We start from the raw sequence: 22,895 nt of genomic DNA, 5'->3' as shown, positions 1-22,895 counted from the left end.
GGCGCGGAGTGGGAGGAGGAATCGTTCGCAAATGTCGCGGTTTCGCCATTCGCTTCATCCGCATAACACGTAATCCATCAGATGAGCGAGCGGGCAACTCGGCCGGTCAAGTATACTTCCCGCACTGCGCTGGATATAATCCCTCTGCCCGCCTATCCTCCCTACCCCCAAGAGCCTAACATAACACAAGCGATGGCAGAAGGATCAAAAGCGCTCAAAATCCCTCACCTGTCACGCGAGCACGCAAATCCGAGACGAAAGCCGGGAATCTATATATTACTTCCGGGAGGAAGAAGGATTTGCCTCGCCTCGTGTGGAGAGGCGGGTGACATGGATGTAGCGGATACCTACGGCGGCGGGATGCATGAATTTATCCCGATGTAGGTTTCGTCGCTGATGAAGTCCTTTCGCGTGCGGAGCGTCATTGAGCCTGCAATCGGGACAATCCACGATAGAAGCTTGCCCCAGGACTGGAGGAATATTGTTGCCGAATTTTTTTCTCATATGATACCACAGAGACGGTGATGCCATTCCAGTGCCTGCATAGAGATAACACCGGTGGAGCAATTGGGGCGACGCTTTAGGAGAACCTTTTAGAATTCAACTCATACAATAGAATTTCATTGTAACTATAGGGAGTTTCCTTCATCAAAGAAAGCGAAAGGCATTAATTTCGACTCGTTATCCACCATATTCATAGTATACAAATTATTTGGTTTTAGAAATTCCAGTTTAGACGAATGTTAATGGTCAATTTTAACCTCATTTGAAAAAGGCCAGATTGGCGCCCATGCGCTGCCACTACACGTGACGTCACAGGGACCTAGATGCTATAGGAGTAGATAGGAGTTTTACATCGTCTGAGATTACCAATGTATGCATGAGGCACAGATCTCAGGGAAACATCTCTTAATAATCACCTATTAAAATTGCCTATGATCGGAAAGTTTCCTTCGTTTGATAAGGTATTATTAATCCTTATTTAAGCCAAGCGCTACCGGCTAGCAGGGTACTCTACGCTACCGCCATGCTCGGCAGCAAGCAGTCTGCATCGGCGGCGTTCATTGCCTCGCACCCAGGTGGTCTCACACAGCAACAGCCAGACGTCACACGGGCTTTTCCTAGAATTTATACTTAGCCGTCGCGTTTTCGCACGCTTGAAAATTTTCACTTTCCATTGAATCGCGAAAAGTAGAGATCGTCATTAATAATCTAAAAGCGTGAAATACGTACTCCAGGAGTAATAATCTTTCGATTTAAGCAATAAGAAAATAGGAAAAAACCCTATTACGGAATGCTGAAGTTATTCATACCAAAACTCTAAATACACCAAAGGATGAAGTTCACCATGAAAAAATATTTGACTTAGCCGGGATTGGAACCCGGATCTCCCCATTTCCAGTCAGGCGAATTAACCAGTCCCACCACCAAGCCAAGAGCGAACTTCGGGATGAGTTTTACCGAACAAAATTTTGACGTCAGAAGTCCACACTGTGGCAAATGTGGCGAGGGTCGTGTTTACTAAGCCACTGTCGGGGTGAAAAAACCCTTATTTTGTCGCTGGTCTGCGACGACGAATTTCAAAGCACTGCAGGAACAAGTGACTTTGTACGCAGTCACGCGCACGGGTGCAAAGTTAAATACAACAAAGGATGAAGTTCGCCATGAAAAAATATTTCACTTAGCCGGGATTCGAACCTGGATCTCCCGATTGTCACTTACTACCCTGTGTGAACTTCGCACGCCATGATTGATCGAGAGGAATTTTCAATCAATATCTATTAAAAGTAGAAATATTCAAAATCAAAATTATTACAGAAAACAACGATGATAACTAATTATCCCATAGGAAACATTACCAAAACTAAGTACAAGCTGTATAATTTTGCTGAAATCACCCATGTCAGCCACGCCATCCGTCCACCACGAGCACCCGAGCAAAATCACATTTTACGGAATATTTTGGGTCAAGATTATGGCTTTCCGACTGTAAGAGGAATGAAGGCCATATTCCAGAACGTTACGTCTTGATGCTGACACCAAGCTCGCTCTGACTATACTCCACATTTGGTATGTTGACTTCCAATTAAATCCGAGTCCCAAGTTCCGTCGCCTCACGTTTTTTAACTGAAATATCTGTCGTAAAAATAGTTACACGTGTTACATTGTACTCCATATATGCTTATTTTTATGAGAATAATATCATGCGTAGCAAGAGCTTAGGAAACTATATTATTTTCAAAATTTTAGCCACTGAACGTTACCACCACTGCTAAAGATCAAGTGAGCTGGGTAAGTATCCAAAATGCGAGCTCTCAAATCGATTTCAACTTGATTTTGCGGTCTGAAAGACCCAGGAAGAGTGAGGACTCAAGATTGAGTGTGGTGCTGGAATTGAGCGGCCTATGTCTAGGCTATAGAATTCAAACCTGACCGTCGCGTCGTATAACCTGCAACTGGTAGTATAGCATGTCTGAAGATTTATAAATCGCCTAACTACGATGACAATATCATCGCGATTAATGAATATTTATTTTTATCAACAGAATCCTAACCGATGACCGAAATCATATATATTTAAATTTTAAAACAGACGTACAAAGAAACAGATCTCTCATGCACCTTTGAAATAATTTTCCTGGGTGTCTTATTATTTTCATCAAAATTTTATACTGTTTAAAGTTTTAGTCAATAATTGAACTGAGTCATAAATCTGAAAGCCAGGGGAAGATCGGCATTTTAATTCATTTTTTATTATCTATGTTCAAAAGATGAAAGATCGGCATTTCATATTCATTTTTTATCATCTATGTTCAAAAGAAAAAATAATCATAAACATCCGTTTCTAATACATCTCACATTTAGTCAAAAAGCCCTTAATATGTATGGTTTGCAATATTGGCCAATTCAAAAAATGGAATTAGTTTGAACACATCGATTTATCACTTACCCTTCTCCCACCTACTTAATTGGGTTTTCAGTATGATTTTAACATTTCAAAACTTGATCTTTAATGATTCATTAATGATGAGCCACTAATTTGGCATTGAGTATGCTTAAAGTCATACACCTAATGAGTATTTTCAATTTTAAAATGATTTGCAGGGACAATGCTAAATCTTTCACCGCACTAGCTGGGGAAAATTTAGCCCGGAAAGTTTTTATTGGGGGAAAATTTATGCGTACAGCATGAGCCTCGCCCATAAATGAGTTTATCATCGATTTTAGCAGGGAAAATTGGACATGCCATGGAAAAGAGAACATGCCATGCATGATCAACTCAGTTTTGGTTGGTTTTCATTGAAATACCAGAATGTTCAAAATTTTCAATGATTCTATTTTAACCGATTCATTACCTAGCTTTTGAGAACACAACACAACCTTCTCCATTTTGGAACACTGTCCCGGAGAAAAATATTACTTTAACTGCGCACAATATTCACCGTCCTCTCCACAGCTGAATTTCTGGAAATATCGCATACACATAACAGGGAAACATCAGTCAGAAGGGGGCTATAAAATGATACGCCAATCGGGATAGCAGCTGCTGCGATCGCAATAAAACTCTTGTATTACCGTTTTAGTACCGACTGGAATTTTGTTTTCCTCTCCAGCACTGCTATACCATATTTAACGATAAATATTTTTTACGGAAAGAATTGTTTTTTTCTCAAATTGCAGCCTATTCCCTAAGATCGCTCTAAATAATCCGAACCGTGAAGGAAAGTCTTTCTTTAAAGCTGAGAGAAATCTTTGTTTTTTTCTTGGCCCTCTGTTGAGAATATCACCAGATGGCTTTAATGAGCTCAAGTATAAAATAAATATGAATGATGTTAGAAAGACCTGGTGCTTTCCCGACAAATAGACTGAATTAGTTTCACAACAAGCTCTACTTTTTTCATTCTAAGCATAATCAACTTCTAGCTTCTCTTCCTCACCCTTCCCAGCCAACCATGTTAACCATTTAAATAAATACAACTTCCAAAATCTTATCCATGGTCGTTATAACATGATTAAATATTGGGATACGGGCAAAAGGAGAAATCCTAACACATTTATCATCTTCAATAAGTCATCTTAATAATGAGCAAAATGCGCAAATTTTCATTGCTTTTCGTCGATAGTGTTGGTCAAGGTATCAGCGACTACTAAGACTTTCCGTCATCATTAGATGAATCACTTGGAGCATTCTCGGTAACCACCATTGATCAATTTCCCACGGTCAAAGTCAGCTAGCTTCGGAATAAAGCGTTGCCTAGCATCGTCCAGGTAATAATGGGCAAACCATTACGTATCTATAGATTGTTGCACAAAATAAATAGTGACGGAAATACAGCAATTTCCTTGACCTTAGTCCTCTCAGACAGCAAACATCGTGCATCATTCATGTCCCTGAGTCAGTGAGTCACGCTTTATCGAGTCAACAAATCCGAACTTGAGATGCATAACTTCGTCACGATCTGATGAGGTGCAACACTAGTAAGGCCATGTTTTATGCAGGAACACCTGGTGGCTCATGAAAGGATAAAACGAAGGCCATACGACTCCCAGCTTCTGAATGATGTAAGATTCATTACCGTGCATCGGCTCTTGGATTTGCATTCGAAAGAACTCATCCTATTTTTCTTTTTTATTGATATTTTCTTTTTGTCCTCAATCTGGCATTCATGGCGAAAAAATGACTTCATCGGTAATGAAGACGTGGGTTGGTACCTGTGGACTTAGCATTCAAATTTTATTGCCAAGACGCTTCTCACCTTCCAATCAGAATAAAAGTAACTAATTAGTTTGCAATGGATCGCATTCGAAAAATAATGAAACCATGGCAAAAAAATGACTTCATCAGTAATGAAGATGTGAGTTGGTACCTCTGGGCTTGGCATTCAAATTTTATTTCCAACACGCTCCTCACCTTCCCATTAGAGGTGTATTAACTAATTAGTTTACAATGGATCACATTATAAAAACAATAAAAATCATATCAACCCTCCAATTGATGACTCCAAATAACGTTAAAATAGCTTATTTTTCTATGTTGATAGCTAGGTACGTCAACGGAGAAATAAACATCTAAAATAACGCATACACGCTTTCAACACTTTTTCAAGGTAGTTGTAAATATGACCAATGACTCATTTCAACCCATATGAAGACTCAAATTCCCCCCTGGCCCATGAAAAGTTTTGGGAAAAGATTGCACCCACCAATGTCAATATCTGAAATAGGATTGAATCCACATAATTTTGTGTGATGTGAAATGCGATCGAATTCAAATAATCCAGGACCAAACCAGCATTTTGTGAGAATTTGTTCAGTCGGCGATAAAACGTCATTCCTACTTATCTAGAGACATACACAAAACACTGATTTTTCTCTTCCCCCCACAGATAATTTTGTAATGATAATAATAATTATTACGCGGTAATAATAAAAATTTCGACCGCGAACCTTTACCAACAAATTTTAGAATAACCAATCCTATGTGTAATTATAAAAGTTAAATATTACTTACATTTTATTATGATGAAAAAGGCCTTTTGCAGAAGCGAAGGTACCATTGAGTGGCTGAAATATCAATGAAGACAATTTTTAATATTCTCCTTTATATTTACATCAATTAGCTCCAATTAAAATCCTCTTTACCTCAAACAAGCAAAATTAGAAATACTTAATAATGGTGGTGTGCGAACAACTACGCAAGCCAAAGACAAAATTGGCACTGAAAATAACTGTACCAAGCATTCGTGATAACAATGGCAACCGCTGAATCTTTATTTTTTCGAATAGACTAAAATACATAAAAAAAAACTTAATAAAGGTAGGTTGGTGACGATGCTTCCGAAATAGCAAAGGAAGAAAGGTAAGCCACAGATGAGTTGCTCATGCCGGAAAGAAGTTGGTCTTATTTTTATTTCCTGACGAAAACGGTTGAGTTGCCTCAAAGCACACAGCGTCGCGCGCAGTTTATATTATTGCCCGTAGAAATGGAGAAACTTTAAATGAGCGGTGAGAATAGGAACGTCTTTTCCAAGAGTAAAAAAAAGAAAACGGCAGCCAAGTCGCGAAAGCCTTTCCCTGGGATGGAGGGCGGAGTTAGGGATGTATCACCGCAAGAGAGATAAATTAGCGGGGGTTGAGCATAAGTTTGGCAAGCGCAGTTTCCGTCCATACCACTCTCTCGCCGCCATCTTATTCTCCATTTTCATCATATTTTTCCTCTTTCTATAAACTCCATCCTCACCCTTCTCTTCACTTTCCATGGGCCTTTGCTTCTTCCTCGGGAATATTAGGGTGCAAAAGAAGCGGAAAGACGTCGAGGGAGCCAAACACGACGACTGCTCAGTTCATGCACGGGGAACTATATTTTTTAACGCTCAGGGGCGATGGTCTAAATATAAATCTACATAATACCCTCCGAGCCACCTCCAGGGTGTTTGGCAAGGGGTGATCAATCACCAGCATGCAGCATATAATTGGATTCCAACATGCACACCACACGGTCCAAAAGACGTTACGCATACTTAAAAATTTATACTACCACATGCTGTTAGAAATAATAATGAAATTCGGAAACATGCATTAAAATATACATAAGTTAGTAGGCTACACTAAAAAGTCATCTAATCTATTTGTGAGTTCTAACGCTGCCGTTATAATCTCTTATTTATCGTGGAAAAAAGACATTCTGAATCTGTCTGTTCTACAGTTCATCTCTCTTATTTTATTTATATGATCTGATCTTCCATAGTATCTTGGCGTTCGTAAGATATTGTAAACTTTGCCAGAGAAGACACTGCCCTTGAATTTATCTAAAAGGTTTAGTCTGTTTTTCAATCTACGGTCTGATGGAGAGCTATCAAGGCTATCGTAACGATTTTACACGTACCTGGCAGCTGTTCTCTGCACGAGGTCTAACTCTGTTATTAAGCCTATTTCATGAGGGTCCCAAACACTGGAAGCGTATTCTAAATGGGGTCTAACGAGGGAGAAGCAGGTAAGTAGCTAATTTCTCTCACTTAGTCGTAGCACTTTCCTAATATTCTTTTGACAAAACCCAATTTACGATCGGCGTGACCTGTTATTGAGGCTTGACATGATGTTGAGGACTACTATAGTTCATAGGGAAATTTGAAGTGCATACTTTTTTTTAACTTGACCGGTAGTAGGCAATCACGGTGGAGTCCTGCTAATCCAAGGTAATTGGAACCGAACCCTGTTAGAATTACTTCATTGTTCAAATGTCCGAAATAATGATTTTAAAAACCGTTTGAAACGGAAGAACGAATCACAAGCGTACGCAGTGCATAGGATCGTGTAACTGGACAAGACTGCACTCGCCCTACACCTTCTTCTACTCATAAGCTCGCCTGGGACGATCGGCAGCCGTCACTCCTCATTTACAGCATACAGCATTGAATATTGCACTAGTTTATGGTTTATATTATGTACTATACTAAAAAATGTACATTAAGGAATTATAGCACCGTGTTTAAGGCCTAAATATTAAAAAAAAGGAACTGCACTGTAAATAAAAACGTTAACTTTCTTTGAAAAAAGTTGTCTCAAGGCTCTTTGAATTAGGGGTTCTACGGATTAAACGTGTTCGGGTTAGTGGAACCGCACTTGACATCGTAAAGAAACTAAAGCTACAGAAAATTACGCTGGATAGATAGGGGAGTTGACACTCAAGTCAGTGAGTAAAATTTGAAAATAATTATGAATAGCGGAAATGAGCACCACAATTATGAGCGAGTATTTTCTACAGCATTTTCTCTTCTCTGCTCTTCGAAAAACCGAACCACTGTTGTTGATGCCACCGTTACGGAGGCATGATTTTTAGTCGATCACGGAAGAATGCGATGCTTACAAGTTGCCTTGCGTTTCGTGCATATTCGAGAAAAAATCGCTGTTTCACTCCAGCTCAGGAGTGAGGTGTTCCATCCATACAAAATTACATACTTTTCCACACATAGTATTTAAAAAGGCCTTTTAATAGTTATATCACGCGATGACGCGATTATTGCTGCGGGCGTACAGACGGCGTATCCCAGTTGTCAAGCGAATTATGCTGGGAGCCGCTGGGGACTCGGAGGCTGCGCGCTAGGTTCAGATTGCTTAAACAAAATGGATTTCTTTAAGAGCAACAAGGAGAACATAATATTAGAGCCCCACTATATTTCCAGGTCCAACGGAAGCGATAAAATTAGCGATAAATATTTTGCCGAACGGATTGATATGGGAATTTGTTTTACCCCCGAACCATACAGTAGGGGGAGACCGGGGCACGTTGGCCCGATTTTTTTACATTTTTAAATATTTTTTATTTATGCATAGTTAACTTTATGAAATTATTGCTAAATTATAGAACAGTCTTTCTAAATCTGGATGGAAATAATTAAACTTGAATATATGAGTTATAAATTTTAAAAAATAAATAAATACTGGGCATATGACAGGTGGGCCAATCTGCCCCTACATCGGGGCAAGTTAGCCCAGCGGCTGGGGCACGTTGGCCCATGTATTTTTTGATAAGCTGAACTAGTATGATTTAGGGAAATCAAAATAAAACTAATAGTTATCAAGAAATATATTTCAATATATGTAACCATTTTACTGAAACAACGGGAAAGCTTTAAATTATTAGGATTTCTGGCGTGCTAATACAAACCAGTTAACTTTTGTGACTGTCCAGATGCAAAGGATCAGCACAATTATTGCTCTTGTGAAATAGTACGCGGATTTCATTGTTCACACATGTCTAATGAGCACAATGCTTGCAATTTGTGCACTAAATACATTGTGCTCCAGGCGGACCGTCGAAAAAGGTACACTTCAGGCACAGTGAATCTTCATCTTCCCATATCGGACGCGCGTATTTTATTTATATTTTTTTAGCTCTAGTTGACATGCGTTGCATTGTGATACTATGTTACGTTGAAATAGATGTCTGTCTTCACCACTGCGCTTATATTTTAGTAGCCTCTGTGAATTTAATTGAGTATTTGTGTCTAATTAGTTCAGACGCAAGCCAACGCTCCCAAAGAACTAATCGCAGACCCAGCGGAACCTCTGGAGTTGACTATTGATGCAAGCTTACCCTCAAATGTAACAGAAAATAATCCATGTAAGTGAGGAAGGGGTAATCCAGCTTTCGAGCTCAATTTAAATTGTAATCCAATTCTTCCTACTGAAGAGGTAATCAAATACGTAAGTCCACTTGACTTTTTTTCATTTTTCTCTGATGAACTGCTTAAGCACATTTGCATAAACAGTGACATATATGCTAACCAGAAAAATTTTAATCTAGCTTTGGAGAAGGAGGAACGTATGACATGGTAAAATTAGCTAATATGACATGTAATGCTAATGTCATGCTACGATAAATACCCTAATAAACGTATGTGTTGGTCCAAAAAGGTAACAAAACTTAACAAATGTTACTTCCCCACACTCTTGTTGGCAAGCATGCATTGTAACCGATTTGAAACAATATTAAGTCATTTACACCTGAATGAAAGCTCAATTGATGATGGAAGTGACCGTCTATTCAAAATTAGGCCATATTTGACGAAGAAATGCATAGGACGGGGCATGTTGGCCCGGGTGGCCAACGTGCCCCGTCGTCGCTGGGCCAACCTGCCCCATCGCCGTGTTTACAATAAATTCTATTCGTTACAAAACTTACTGAAGCAAATCAGATTGTATGCCACACAGAAGTTATCCTTAAACTATGAGCTTTAATTATAGTACTCAACTATCGGACCCAAATTGATCAAAACTTAAATAACACACATTTAACCTGGGAGTAGAATTTTACTGAAACGCGCGCAAATACAATTAATCGCTACAACTTGTCAAAAACTGCTCCGCCAGTCATAATGGTGTTGTGGAGAAAGGGGAAGTGTGCTACCAACCTTCTGATAGATTCCTAGCTCGATTTAGTGTCTATTGTATGAATTAACTCGACTGGGCCATCCTGCCCCTATGGCCAACGTGCCCCGGTCTCCCCTACTTTGATAAATGATAGTCGTTATTTCGTTGGAGCATCTCTTTTTTATGTGTAAATGGCTGTTGTCCTAACACCCCCTGCCACTCGCATTTTAGGCGTCTTGAGAGGTAGTATGTAGATAACTTGACGTCTAAACAGAAGACTATGAAGTGTTCCCATAAAGAATATAAATTCATGACTAAAAAAATTAATAATGTTACACATGCATTTCTGCTACGTTTAGTGCCAAAGAAAATAATTTGAATAAATAATGATATTTTTATTGCATTTAATGCCATAAAAATTATTTTAAAACATACATTCGAATGATATGCAATATTGCTACCTGAGCGGGTACGAAAGCTTATTAATAGTTATTAGCATCAATGAACACCTAAATTGAGTAAAGAGGTTTTCATCTAACATGCACCATAACTATCAACAATTAGATGGCACAAATATTATGGGGGTAATAGTGAAAAGATGATACTAAAGTGTTGCTCCTGCAGACTATGCCCGTCGAAAAAAAACTCGATACCTAGCCCCAACTTTCCCACTGTAATCGTGAGGAATACGATACTTTTCCGATATTCGTTCCGCCTGATCAATCGACAAAATGATTGCGACCTTTTTCTCCATTGTTTGGGCGCCCGTTATGAATTCAAATTAACTCCGATTGTTATTTTTAAAAGCAGAGTAATATGAAACAATTGTGCTTTACTGATAAAGGAAGCTGCTAAATTCTTCGTATTAAAAAAATATACAGGCTATAACACATTAGTAGAAGCTAAAGTGGCGACCTTGTTACATGAAGGAAACGAATGAATTCCACGCGCGAATAACGCTCGGGCGAATCATGCGGCAATGCTTCATTAAAAGCTCCTCGATTTCCCCAGAGTTCCCAAGGTGGATTCCCGCTGTCGTTCATTTTCTCTGGACTCCTCATTAAACCGCGAATTCACATCGGCGCACGGAGTCACCTCATTCATCGATACACCAAGGGAGACGAGAGCTGACTCCCAGGAAAATAATAATCTGCAGTCATCTCCATTCCATCGCAAAACGTAATGAATGAAACATGTCTTTATAAGTGTTTAAAATTAACAAAACCTCCACGATTCATTATAATTTTTTAGACGAGATTCAAGTGATTTCAATATACAAGATTTCAGAAAACAAAGCTCATTTTTTAAACAAAAAAAAAGTTACAACACGAATACGAAAGACAATACAGTGGAATTATAACAGTATAAAATTGATGTAATTAGCTAGGTTAACCCTTTCTAACCCAGAGCTGTTTCTGGGAGAAATCAAATTTCAAGATTTTTCATTTTGAAAACTTGAAAATATTACAATCAATGATAATTATCCTGGCAGCTAAATATTTCGTCATTAAATGTTACACTACAAAATAATATTTAGTTTAGATATCTCCTAAATAGAGCTGAAATTTTAAACATTTTTGATGTTGCTTAGAAGCAACATTGGGTTGTGAAGGGTTAACCACGGGGTTCATATATAAACCATATTTAAGGAAAAAAAACTCGTATCCCTTACTAATTGGCGCATTGCTATTTCCAATCAAAATTGTAGATCAAAACACTATTCATAAGGGTGACAAGGAAAATTTATTTGGCTTGGGCGTATCGCAGTCGTTGTCTGTAGAATTCGGATTGGGACCTCTAACAAAGGATGTCTATGACACTGTTAATAAACATTGTTAAGTACGTCTTTTTTCACCAAGCATCCAGATAGTTTGAATCCTTTATTAAGAATAATTTGTACGGAAATATAAAAAGAGATGAAACTTCAGCGAACAAATAGTTACAGGAATATAAGTAAACCTTCATTTGAGCCCGAATTAGGAAAGGACACGCTCCAGAGAAGGTCGCGGGAGGTATACCCTCCTCAAAGCTCCAGCCACTTCCCATGGCACCCCCTCATCCCAACTGCTTCCATCTTCTGCAAAAAGGCTCATTAAATGGAGAGCTGGCAGACGGTGCAGTGGGAGGGAAGGAAGATGAGAAAGGAAGAAGGAGAGAGAGAGAGAAAGAGAGAGATAAAAGTAGAGGGAGAGAGGGAAGAGGAAGATCGCACTCCACACGGGCCCTTTAGGGATTTGAGGAATGAGGCGAGGGGGTGGGGGGGACGGGAGATCAAAAGTTTTTAAAAGCGACGTCGTAATTCCTCAAGTCTCTAGACGGAAGATGAAGACCAACGACTCCGCCTCTCCCTTCCTCATTTCTCTGTCTCCATACTCACCGCTTCTAGATGCTGGAATTCCCCAACGATAAACATCACATCATCACAATCCCTTCAATCCTTTAATGAAAGATTATATTGCCATTTGAAGGCCTTGGTTTAAGTTTTGTTTACCATTTTTCTTTTTTGGTGATGTCAAAACAAACTATTCTTTTAAGTGTCCACTATGATTTCCTTAAAGCTTAAAAATTATATTTTTCGTATTAAAAAAATTGAACATTTTTTAAAATTGATTTTTCATTGTTCCTGAGAAGAATACGATAAGTAATTTCTTTACGTCGCGCTCTTTTCCTAGGACATTAATAAAAATTCATTGTTTCAGTATTTCTACCAACCCCTTTCCTTCCTAACCCTCAACCTCTAAACCCCATCACCCGATAGATCTCATATTTCCATTTTCCCCTTCTCGTATTCAAGGCGACTAACCTTCCCGCGCATACTACGCTCCGCGATCCGCGACCTAAAGCCCTCGGACTCTCCGAACGTGACTCAAATCGAGGACAATGATGAATTGAGCGAGATACCTGACACACAGAGTTTAATTATATTTCAATCATCAATTATCGTAAGTTAGGTCTCCAGTCGAGTTTCTAATGCTTTTGGCATCATGACGACCTTGTAAAAGAGGCTGAAATTTTTCTTTGAAAACGTAAATATTGGCGTGGACCTTTGCAGATGTTTTCATTTGTGACATTCAGTGATAAAACACAAAACAATTACCAGTCAGGGATAGCAATTCATAAATACTCATTACAACAGCATGAATAAATATTGACTACGTAGTCTTACGGAGAGCAACATAAATTACAGCATAATTCAATTGCAAATATACAACTTCAAATAATCATCAAATAAGAAAGCAAGTAAAAGGTAATGTTTATAGCTTGATAATGAAGCTCTTCAAGACAAATGGACATGGCGAACCGATCGAAATTACCAACATAAAACTTCAATCTTGCAGATGTGATAGACCAGAATTACTCCAATACGTGATGGAAGGAAAGCATAAAAATAAGATTAAAAGTATAAGATTATTTAAAGAAATGGTTTACATATCAAAATCAAATAACAGTTGCAATAAAAGATCGGACATCGAACACCTAAGCAAAATTTATTATTATTTAATTCATCGAAATTAAAATTGTTTAGTATAATTTAGATACCATTTGTTAACAAATGAATCAAAATTTATAAGTAACCATGTTTAGCCTAGTAACGAAACTTTTCTATCACAGGTATGTTGTTTAATTCTGTTCACAATTTTTAATTTACCAATGAATTTGTACTGCACAATTGTATTCAAATTTTTGTAACCAATTAATTAATTTATTTATTTTCTTTGTAAACATTCATTATAATTAAGAGCCCTGAGGAAGGAGAATAAATCTCCGAAACGTTGGCCAAATGTGAGTTTAATTTATCATGACCTATACTCCAAGAGCATAAACATTACATTGTTGGAAAGCATAAATTTAAAATATCAATCTATTTTGGACTAAATTGAAGCGAGATTAGAGAATTCAGAAACAATTAAGTACCAACTTAAGAAAATATTCAATATCAGTGTTGCAAAAAATATACCAAAAAATATATATATATTTTTTTTCAATGTTTTAAAGAAATCACAACTCAGAAGAGTAAAATGTTTTGACAACAACACAACAAAATATTCAATATCAGAAATATAAATTTACCCAAAGCAACAGCAAATGCTTTCCAAGATTTGTAACTACAACTGAACATCACTAAATCTATCGATCCAAAGTAGGGCTTGCCAAGCATCTCTTTGCCAATTAAATTCCCGTATTTCAACTTGCTTCGACTAGAAACTTCCTGATTTGAACGTAACATGGGCTATATTCACTGCTGATTATGACAAAAATAATGCATTAAATTCTAGAGGTAAACAACATGTGACAAGCAATCACTCTGTTTATAGCAATCTGGTTACCTCCCACAGGGAAAACTGTTATAGCACGCAGTTACTACGGCGAAATCGTGATTTGCTACCAGTCAATGAACATAATGGGGTACGCGGCAATATCCTCGCAAAATCCTATCTGCCTATCTAATCCCCTTTAATAATGGGACTGGTCCATTTCTGGGAGCCTCCGATCTCCTCATTCCGCGCATTCCCACCTTTGGAGTGATTGCTTGGCGCTTTCAACCATTCTGGTAATTGACCAAGCGCCACGGTTTAATCAACATAATACCATAACACATTTTTTTTTAAAGAATTTGAAACGATGTGGGGATTTTTCAGTGTTTACTGTTCCGCTGACTTCCAATAAAGGGTTAATACCTAATCTGAGCTACGTCTACCGTAAATGTGGAAATTATCATTCCGCACACCATGCACGAATGCACTTCCTAATTTGACGCTTGGCTAACTTTGCGTCCCACATTCGCTGTCTTTACAGCGAATTCGACCGCGTACTGTGCCGTGGAGGCAAACGGTGCAAGGAAACAAAACACGCAGTCTGCCAACCAAATGTTATCTGATGAGAAAAATACTCTATTTTCAGGATTAATTTCGCATTTCTTACACTACACCACCCAAGAGAATGCTTTGATTCTAATCATAAAAGCCACACTATGAGCAAACAAAATAAATAATTTAACATATTATCATAGTAATCCTGAGCTTTTAATGAGGAACCAGAAAAGTAATTAAAATCTGTATGGGGAATAAAATACAGACAAGGATAAATATTCCATTAATCGCGTGAAACTTAGTTCACAAATTTATCAGGTTTATTTTCTTGATGCGCATGACTGATTCCATCAGGTTTCATTACAACCGAAGTTTATGTATTTTACACGCCACTGATTCATTCTTCTTTCAGCATTCATCTAGTTCCCAAACAGATTTCTCAGAAAATACGCGTTGTTCCGTGGCCTCAAAAGCCAAGTATGCAATTAAACTTATCTATGTGCACTAGAGCAGCAATTTGAGATTATTAGTCCACCTCTCTATGGAAGCATTACCCAAGCATTTATTTTCACATTTTTTTTTCCTTTTTAATGGGCATTATTTTCAAATGCGCTTCTGGTATGTCAACCGTGGGTTCCATATTTTCTAGCATTGATGCATTCCTTATCTGAGATGAAAATCTGAAATAATCGAAGACAAGGCAGGGTGTGTTAGGACACCAGCCTTCTACGTATAAAAGGCAAATGCTTACACAAAATTACGAAAATCATTTATTGTAGTTCTTTATGAATCAGAGGGGAAACGAATCACTCTATTTATCCGCTCAGCAAAATATCCTTCATTATTTTTCGCTTCGGTGAGACCTGGAATTATAGATGCTGCTGAAAGAGTAGAATTACTCGAACTGCTCGAGTTTTTGTGCTTCCCACAACATACCCATATTCAAACAAACGAAAAGGAGCCACTGATAAAAATCACACACAGCAACGCACGCACAGCAACCATAAGCAAGTCGATGTCAATATTTCACCGCAAAAACTCCCTCGAAGTTCCCAAAACACCCTCCCGCCTTTATCTCAGCCGCTCCTAAACCGTTTATCCTTTAAATCAAGGATCTCCGCCATTTCCTCCGAACACACACCCTCTCCGCCCTACTTCTCGTCAACCTTGCCCTTTCAACCCTCCATACATTTCATCCCTTTTCCGCCATCCAATTTCTAAACTTGCAAGAGAACTTCGCCGCTCCTCTACTTCATGCTGTTCATCTCAAAAGTTTGATCCTTGAAAGGCGGCGGCCTTTAATTCCAAAAGCCGGAACGTGATTCACGTCCGAAATAAAGCTCATCAGAGGATCAGTCGATCCTTTTAGCGCCGAAGTCAATCATTTGAAACAATGAGATGGTTGTTGATTCGAATTTCTTTAGTCTTCATTTTTTATGGATTATTCAATTCTTTTTTTTTCCCGTACTACCCTCCTCATAAGGTCTGAAAGTTCAGCAATTATAAATAAAGCAGCCGATGAAGCCAAAAAATGAACAAATTTTATGGTAAATTAAAGTATTCTAACACATCGGGGAATGGAAATGTTTAAATTGTAGCTGAATCAAATGTTAAAGTTGAAAAATAAATAATGATATGAAAGAAACTTTGAAAAAAGAAATGGACTTTGATATGAAAGAAATGATTTGAGAGAAACATTTATGCTTCTATTCTTGAACACTATATAATTTCATTAATTATGGGGAAAAGTTATTGATCTAGTTTAGGGAATTAATATTATAATGTAGTAAATGTAATTTCACTAATGTTGTTCCATTGCAATGTTTTTGTACCAACGCTGGACGATATAAAATAAAATTATGTCAAAGGTATTGATGAAGGTTGATGAATTATTATCCATAATATTTTAAACCTCAATAACGTATTCACAATTTTTTAAATCATTATTCTATAAAAATAGGATAATTCGCATTGCAAGTTGAGATAATGTCAAGTAACGATATATGTTGGACAAATCCATTCATCTATGTAGATACGTAGATAAATCAGTTTCAGTTTAATAAATACCTCAATTATTCTTTCAGGTTCCACGCTAAATGATATCAACTCAAAAATAGTCTGCTGTGTCCCCGAGCCGTTCTGATTGACAGTCGGAGTTTTCGACAGAACGTTTCGCTGTTTGGCACAAAAATAAAGGTAAGAAATGACATTGCATTCCATTAACGCGCATTTCGTCGACATTTCAATTTAAATTCCCCATTTTCCTGGAATTTTAGTTTAAGGTAATTGTATGAGACAATAACAGAATATAAAAGCGAGAAAGTTATGTTTACACACATGAATCTTAACAGCACTGGCTAATTGTGTCTGTAATAGGGATGAAGAGGGTAAAGGAATGTGCATTAAATTCATTAATCGGTGCATATCATACCAAATAATTGATTTTCTACGGTTATAAATTTGCAGTTTTCTATTGATATGGATGCGATTCTTATTGGAGAAGTAAGCAGCAAATTACACATTGCGGACAATACAGCTACTGGTAAGAAGCGATTAAAAGAAATAAGCACGTTGTCCTATGTAATCTCATACCTTACAGAATATACAAGTAGTCGTCCCCAAAATGAACATCAAACTTTAGTAAAACTCCCCACCAGCAATTGCTAATAATTGATTCGGACAGTTTCTTAATTAATAAACTTGATTAAAAAATAAGAATATGATGCGTTTCGGTGACAGGTCGTTTCGCTCGCACTGGGATATGGCATAGTACTAGTGTCTTATCATCCACATTTTCTGCCTCCTAAAATACTTTCTATTGCGTTTCATACTTTATGATCCCTGAAGCGATAAGAATCGATAATAACTAATAGCTAGGAAATTAATTTAAAGTTAAGGAAACGACAAAAAGAATTCCTCTGCCCCAAAAAATTTAAACGAGATTGATGCCTAAATTCTTCGCCCATGAAGGGAATGATAACTATATAAATGCACTTAATATCGGCATTATATTTTTCTGTTTCCGACCCCCCTGAGAGATTGTTCCATTTTCGCAGTTCCATGCCCCCACCCCCTCCCTGTTATACTTCCTCCTCCGTATCCTTTTATTCCCGTCGTCATGGAAACCTTCAATTCCGAAGGTCTCTATTGAAACGGAAACGAATGACGATGATTTTCCCTTCTGCCTCCCCCTCCACCTCCCCAACGCCATCTAGCATCCTTTTCCCTCATCACAACCCCCTCCCCTATCCTTTAGTATGAAATTCCCTCCCCCCACCCTCCTTTCCTCCCGTCAATTCACAACTAACGTCCCTCTTACTCCACTTCTCGTCTTGTTTCCGTTCCCGAGTGGAAAACACTACACCCGGCTCCCTTTCGTCTTCATCGTCGGCCTTCCTCCCTTTTTTCCGAAGGTTTTGATGCCATGGCAACTGGAAAGGAAGTGAAATAATATCGTGGGATGGCGGAAGAGGCTATAAAAAATAACGCGCCTTCGATGCCTTTTATGACGGAAACATATTTATTTCTTTCCAGGAGCGAGACTGCTTTGAAATGGGGAATTATATGAGTTGTTTTGGGGGAGAATTATGTTTTTCGGGAGCGCACAAAAGTATTTTCGCATCCTGATTGTTATTTTAAATGTCCACGAGACATATCACCAAGCATATTTGATCGAACGTGATACATCTCCATGAACAAAAGAAATCATCCCGAGCTCAAAAAAGTTAGCTATTTGCAAAAACATTCATTAAAAATTACAAGCATAACGAGCTTGGTAATCTAGTTGTACTTTATATAACCGAACTACATTTAATAGATGAACATTACCAAATTAGCGTTTAATGCATTCCCCACGTTAAATAAAATTTCCTTCGCCAGAGACGAAATGAAGTATATAACTTTGTCGGAAGTTGTTCATCGTCAGGTAACTGGCCTTACCTGCGTTTATTATGAAAAAATAAAACCCTCACTCTACTTAAAATAAAATTTTAGGTACTGAAAAATGAATACATTTAAGCTTATTCGAAGGTAGATTTTCAACGGCAACGGAATCGCGATGGTGCAACAAGGAGTGGAGAGAAATAAGAGCCTCATATGAAAGGAGAAACCCCTGTTCCAGTTTCACACTTTCCTATTATATTTCAGCAAGCGTACAAATATATGAATCTGCTCGAGAAAGAAAATTTCCCGCACACCCCATAAAATGCGGGGCATAAACCAATTCAACCTCGTTTGAATTCACCATTATGATATTGCGCGCGCAACCGCGGCATCCAAACTGCACTTCACCTCGGCCAGACGGTCACCATGAACGTGCCACACTCGGTTTTTCTCCAGCTGCTAAAGGTCTCTCCGGCGAAGTTTGTGCGCGCACGTATTCGACTTGCGCTGCATTCTAGAGATTCACAAGCAGCTATCTGCCCGCGCGCGGTAACCTAAATGCAAAGTAGAAAACGCCTCGCCTGAAATAAGGTTGCCGCCTTCGGAGTCGTAAATGCAGTGGATCAAAACGGAAATAAAATTATTCGCATTTTAGCATGCACTTCGACCGTCTTCATAACCAGGATGCATTCGGAACTAACCTTTTTCTTGCGGGGAAAATCCTGCTAGGCGATAGATTATGCATGGGATGAAACGTATCGCAGCGCAAGGCGTGACACAGTTTCGAAAATCGACCTGAAATTCAAATTCGAACGATTAACATTTTTATTATTCCTGCTCTCTCCAACAATGAATAGAAGAGCCAAAAATTGAAACGAAAGCACGCGCATATGATTTTAAAGTTTTCCTCAAACTGCACACAGCTCTAAAGACTGGTTTTAATCTCACACTCCCATCCAGTATCACTATCACCTCCAAGATGTATGACTGTCTTATAGGCTCATATAAAATGGCAGGATATTTTCAAAATTTTCTAGCCATACCCATCTAGTCCTAAGTTCGGCAAATGATGACTCGTAAACTAAAACTAGTCACCCGATATATGGCCTAATTTAGCTGAGCAATACACCATCAATCATCCGTTTTCTGGCTTGGCTTTACCCAGATTTTTTAATGTCATTACGAAGGAATCTTTCCTTAAATTAAATAATTTTAAAGATGGTAGATAGATGATTTTTCCCTTAGATGATGCGTACAAATCATTTACTGAGGAGGTTTTCCTGGAGTATGGAAGGCCAGACTTTATTATTCACTATTATATTCCGCTAACATCTCCAGAATATTTTTGCTTTCACAGAGTACAGAAAGAAGGGGAGGTATCAAAACACTCCCGATGAATTTCAAACCATCGGAAAGGAGTTATGGGACTGAATTTTGCTACACCCTCTCTCCGGCCATTGGAAATACGGGGGAAATATTTCCGAGTACATTTCCTCGTTTGCTAGCGCCACTAATTGAAGCGAGGTTATTTAAACTAGCATTTACCTATCTTCATTCCGAAATAACAAAACAACGGGGTCAAAATGAGACGATAAAGGAATGTTTTATTTCATTTTAAAGAAAATTGTACACACATGAAAAATGCAAATTTACAGTGCCATCGTAACAATAGAAATGAGACAAAGAAGCTAATTACATTGCAAATCTAACTGTGCAAAAAATAAAATTCCGATACGCTGGCCTCAGTATTTAGCACGTTATTCGGTTCTTTAGCATCAAATGAGGTGATGCTCAGCCAGTAAAAGTTTGAGTTTATAAAGAAAATGGATGAATTTCAGTCGGAAGAGAGTTTATTAGGGCCTAAAGGCAATAAAAAAAGAACGCTTAATTGCTTATAGGCTGGATATTAGCAATTGGAGTGGGGCGTTCCAACGGGTGTGGTGGGAAGGTACTCTTTTATGTTGATAAAGGAAACAATATCAGGACTGTCCGAGTAGGAATTAAGGGCGTTGTAAATGAATTGATGTTAAGCCAATGAGAAAACTTCGTCTACGTTTTTATTTTCACCGTGATCCAACTAAGTACCGGGAGGCAGGGGGGGGAGGGGCTGACCGCCTTTATCACCATGGGAGTCGACTACTACAGCCCGTTTTCACTGATGTGGACCCAATGGACGACCCTGTTGCGTTTGCTGAGAAACCCGCTCCAAAAAAATGGAGTGGTGAAGACGATGGAGGGAGAGTAATGACGATGATAGGTATTCAGCCTAGTGATCTCAAGCTAGTGGCGGATACAGATGGGGGACGCAGGGGGCGCGCACCAGGGACGCCGACTTGCAAAAAATATTGGGGGGGCCCAAACCGGGGACTTGCCCCGGGAAATTTTCTAAGCAGTGAGTTTTAAGTTTTTTAAGCATTTTAGAAGAGTCATATGATCAACATTAGAACCCTTATAACTCGAATCTCGATATCTGGACACTCCGGGGAAAATTGACAAGCCTGGCACATTTTTTCCTCACGCCCACAACGGATTTTTGAGGGGGCTCGGGCCCCCTCAAGCCCCATGGAGTCGGCGCCTATGGCGCGCACCCCCCCTTGCGGGCCCGTCCGAATTGCCAAACATTGCAGAACCACAATCATAACTTTTTATATCATAAGATGGCATTTTCTTGTACGTATATGTGTATAATAAATTTAATTAAAATTCTCATAAACTCTGCATGTGACTTGATTATTTTTTATTAAGATAAAAGTAAAGGTAACTCAAGATATCTTTCGCGCGCCCCCCCCTCGAGTTTGTTCTGTATCCGCTATCGTCTCAAGCTAGCGAAAAAACGTGAACTAAAAATATTCGCCTAATACGCGGTCACATTCCGCTGAACTAAAATGGATTTTAACCTTGATTAAGCGTATACTCATTGGTTTTCGTAAGTTCGCACGGCGAAATATTCGTTCAACACTCAGACGTAAACAAGCTGTAGAGTATTTTTTTCCTTTTTTTAAACTTACTAGGTATATGCTATTTCCTCCACGTATTACACCCAATTCAATTTTACACAAGAATATCTGTAGATTCGATGGCTGATTGAAGCTTGCGCGGACTATTGATTACAAATAAACTTCTTTTTAGGTAACTTGGGATTACAGTTACACTCTGAAGAAATCTCCAGCATTAGACGGAAAATATCAGCATAAGTAATAAAAATATACCGAAAACCCCTAAATTTAAGTTCATAGCTTCAGTAATTAAAATCTGTTTTACCACTTTTTGCGTTTTACCACTTTTTGCGTAGAAAAAGCTGATTGCCCAGAATTTTCACTGACATTAACCGCGAACACTTTCCTCATATGTAACAACCTCAAAAATCAACTCGAAAATGACACAAGTCCTTCGCGAATTAAAACGTAATTAATTATTCCAGCATAACGAGTCGTCAATGAAAAATCTATTTTTCATTGTAATACTAATTCTTTAGCTTTGAATTGAGATGCCGAACAGAAGCATTCTTCTTTCACTGGGACTTTTAAAGCCGACCGCAAACGACGGCGCGCATTCCTCCTGGAGTACGTGGTGCGGTGCAAGTGTGCACGGTTGTTGAGCGCATTCAAATAATCCGCTTGCGCTTGACAATGAGGCGGTGCCGTGAGTCAAGCGTCTTAATCAGCCCTGACGTCGCTCTTTCTCCAGCGCATTCTTATAAATACCAAACACCCTCAGCGTGTCTCATAAATTCCTAATTTTTTCCGCAGACGCAGGATGAGCGGACGGTAAATCCGCTACTAGCAACATGATTTGCGCTTAAATTTTGATCATAAAACAAAATAAAAATACTTTGTTCCACTCCACACTTTATTTTAAATAGTACGACCCGGGTTTCTGCATCTCATGCTATCATCAGGTGACATGCTATCATCTCATTTATCACCTGATGATAGCATGAGATGCAGAAACCCGGGTCGAACCATTTAAAATAAAGTGTGGAATAGAACAAAGTATTTTTATTTTATTTTACGATGAAGCAGTTTCACAAAGTAACGCCTGAGACCGTGTCTTATACTTACACTTTGAGCCTGAACATAAGGATGACACGCGAAATGCAGTCCTTAAACTTAAATATAAAATGAAACTTAAGTTCCTTTGTCATTAGTTACCGTCTAAAATCTTGATAATTAGAGGCCACAAATTGTAAGGGCCCATAGGAGATATAAAATAAGAATTATTACGAGAATAATGTAGAGAGCTTTCTCAAATTCCCATCGCTACAGGAAAAGTTAACCCTGAATTTAACTGTACGATAAGTTAATTAACTTTGGACATACGCCAAATTTT

At 38.5% G+C, this 22,895-nt stretch overlaps 1 protein-coding gene across 1 annotated transcript in view; it reads left to right on the top strand.

Moving 5' to 3' along the window:
* The window catches only part of LOC124157163, a 373,770-nt gene that overhangs the window by 290,940 nt on the left and 59,935 nt on the right, over positions 1-22,895 (top strand). Inside the window, exon 6 of the mRNA XM_046531680.1 lies at positions 16,769-16,880. The gene's annotated coding sequence lies outside the window, so the exon portion shown is untranslated. The remainder of the gene's footprint in view (positions 1-16,768; positions 16,881-22,895) is intronic.

Source organism: Ischnura elegans, chromosome 4, assembly GCF_921293095.1.
Source record: "Ischnura elegans chromosome 4, ioIscEleg1.1, whole genome shotgun sequence".
Taxonomy (NCBI): domain Eukaryota; kingdom Metazoa; phylum Arthropoda; class Insecta; order Odonata; family Coenagrionidae; genus Ischnura; species Ischnura elegans.
Note: the sequence above shows the minus strand (reverse complement) of the source record. Positions and strands in the feature narration are given on the sequence as shown.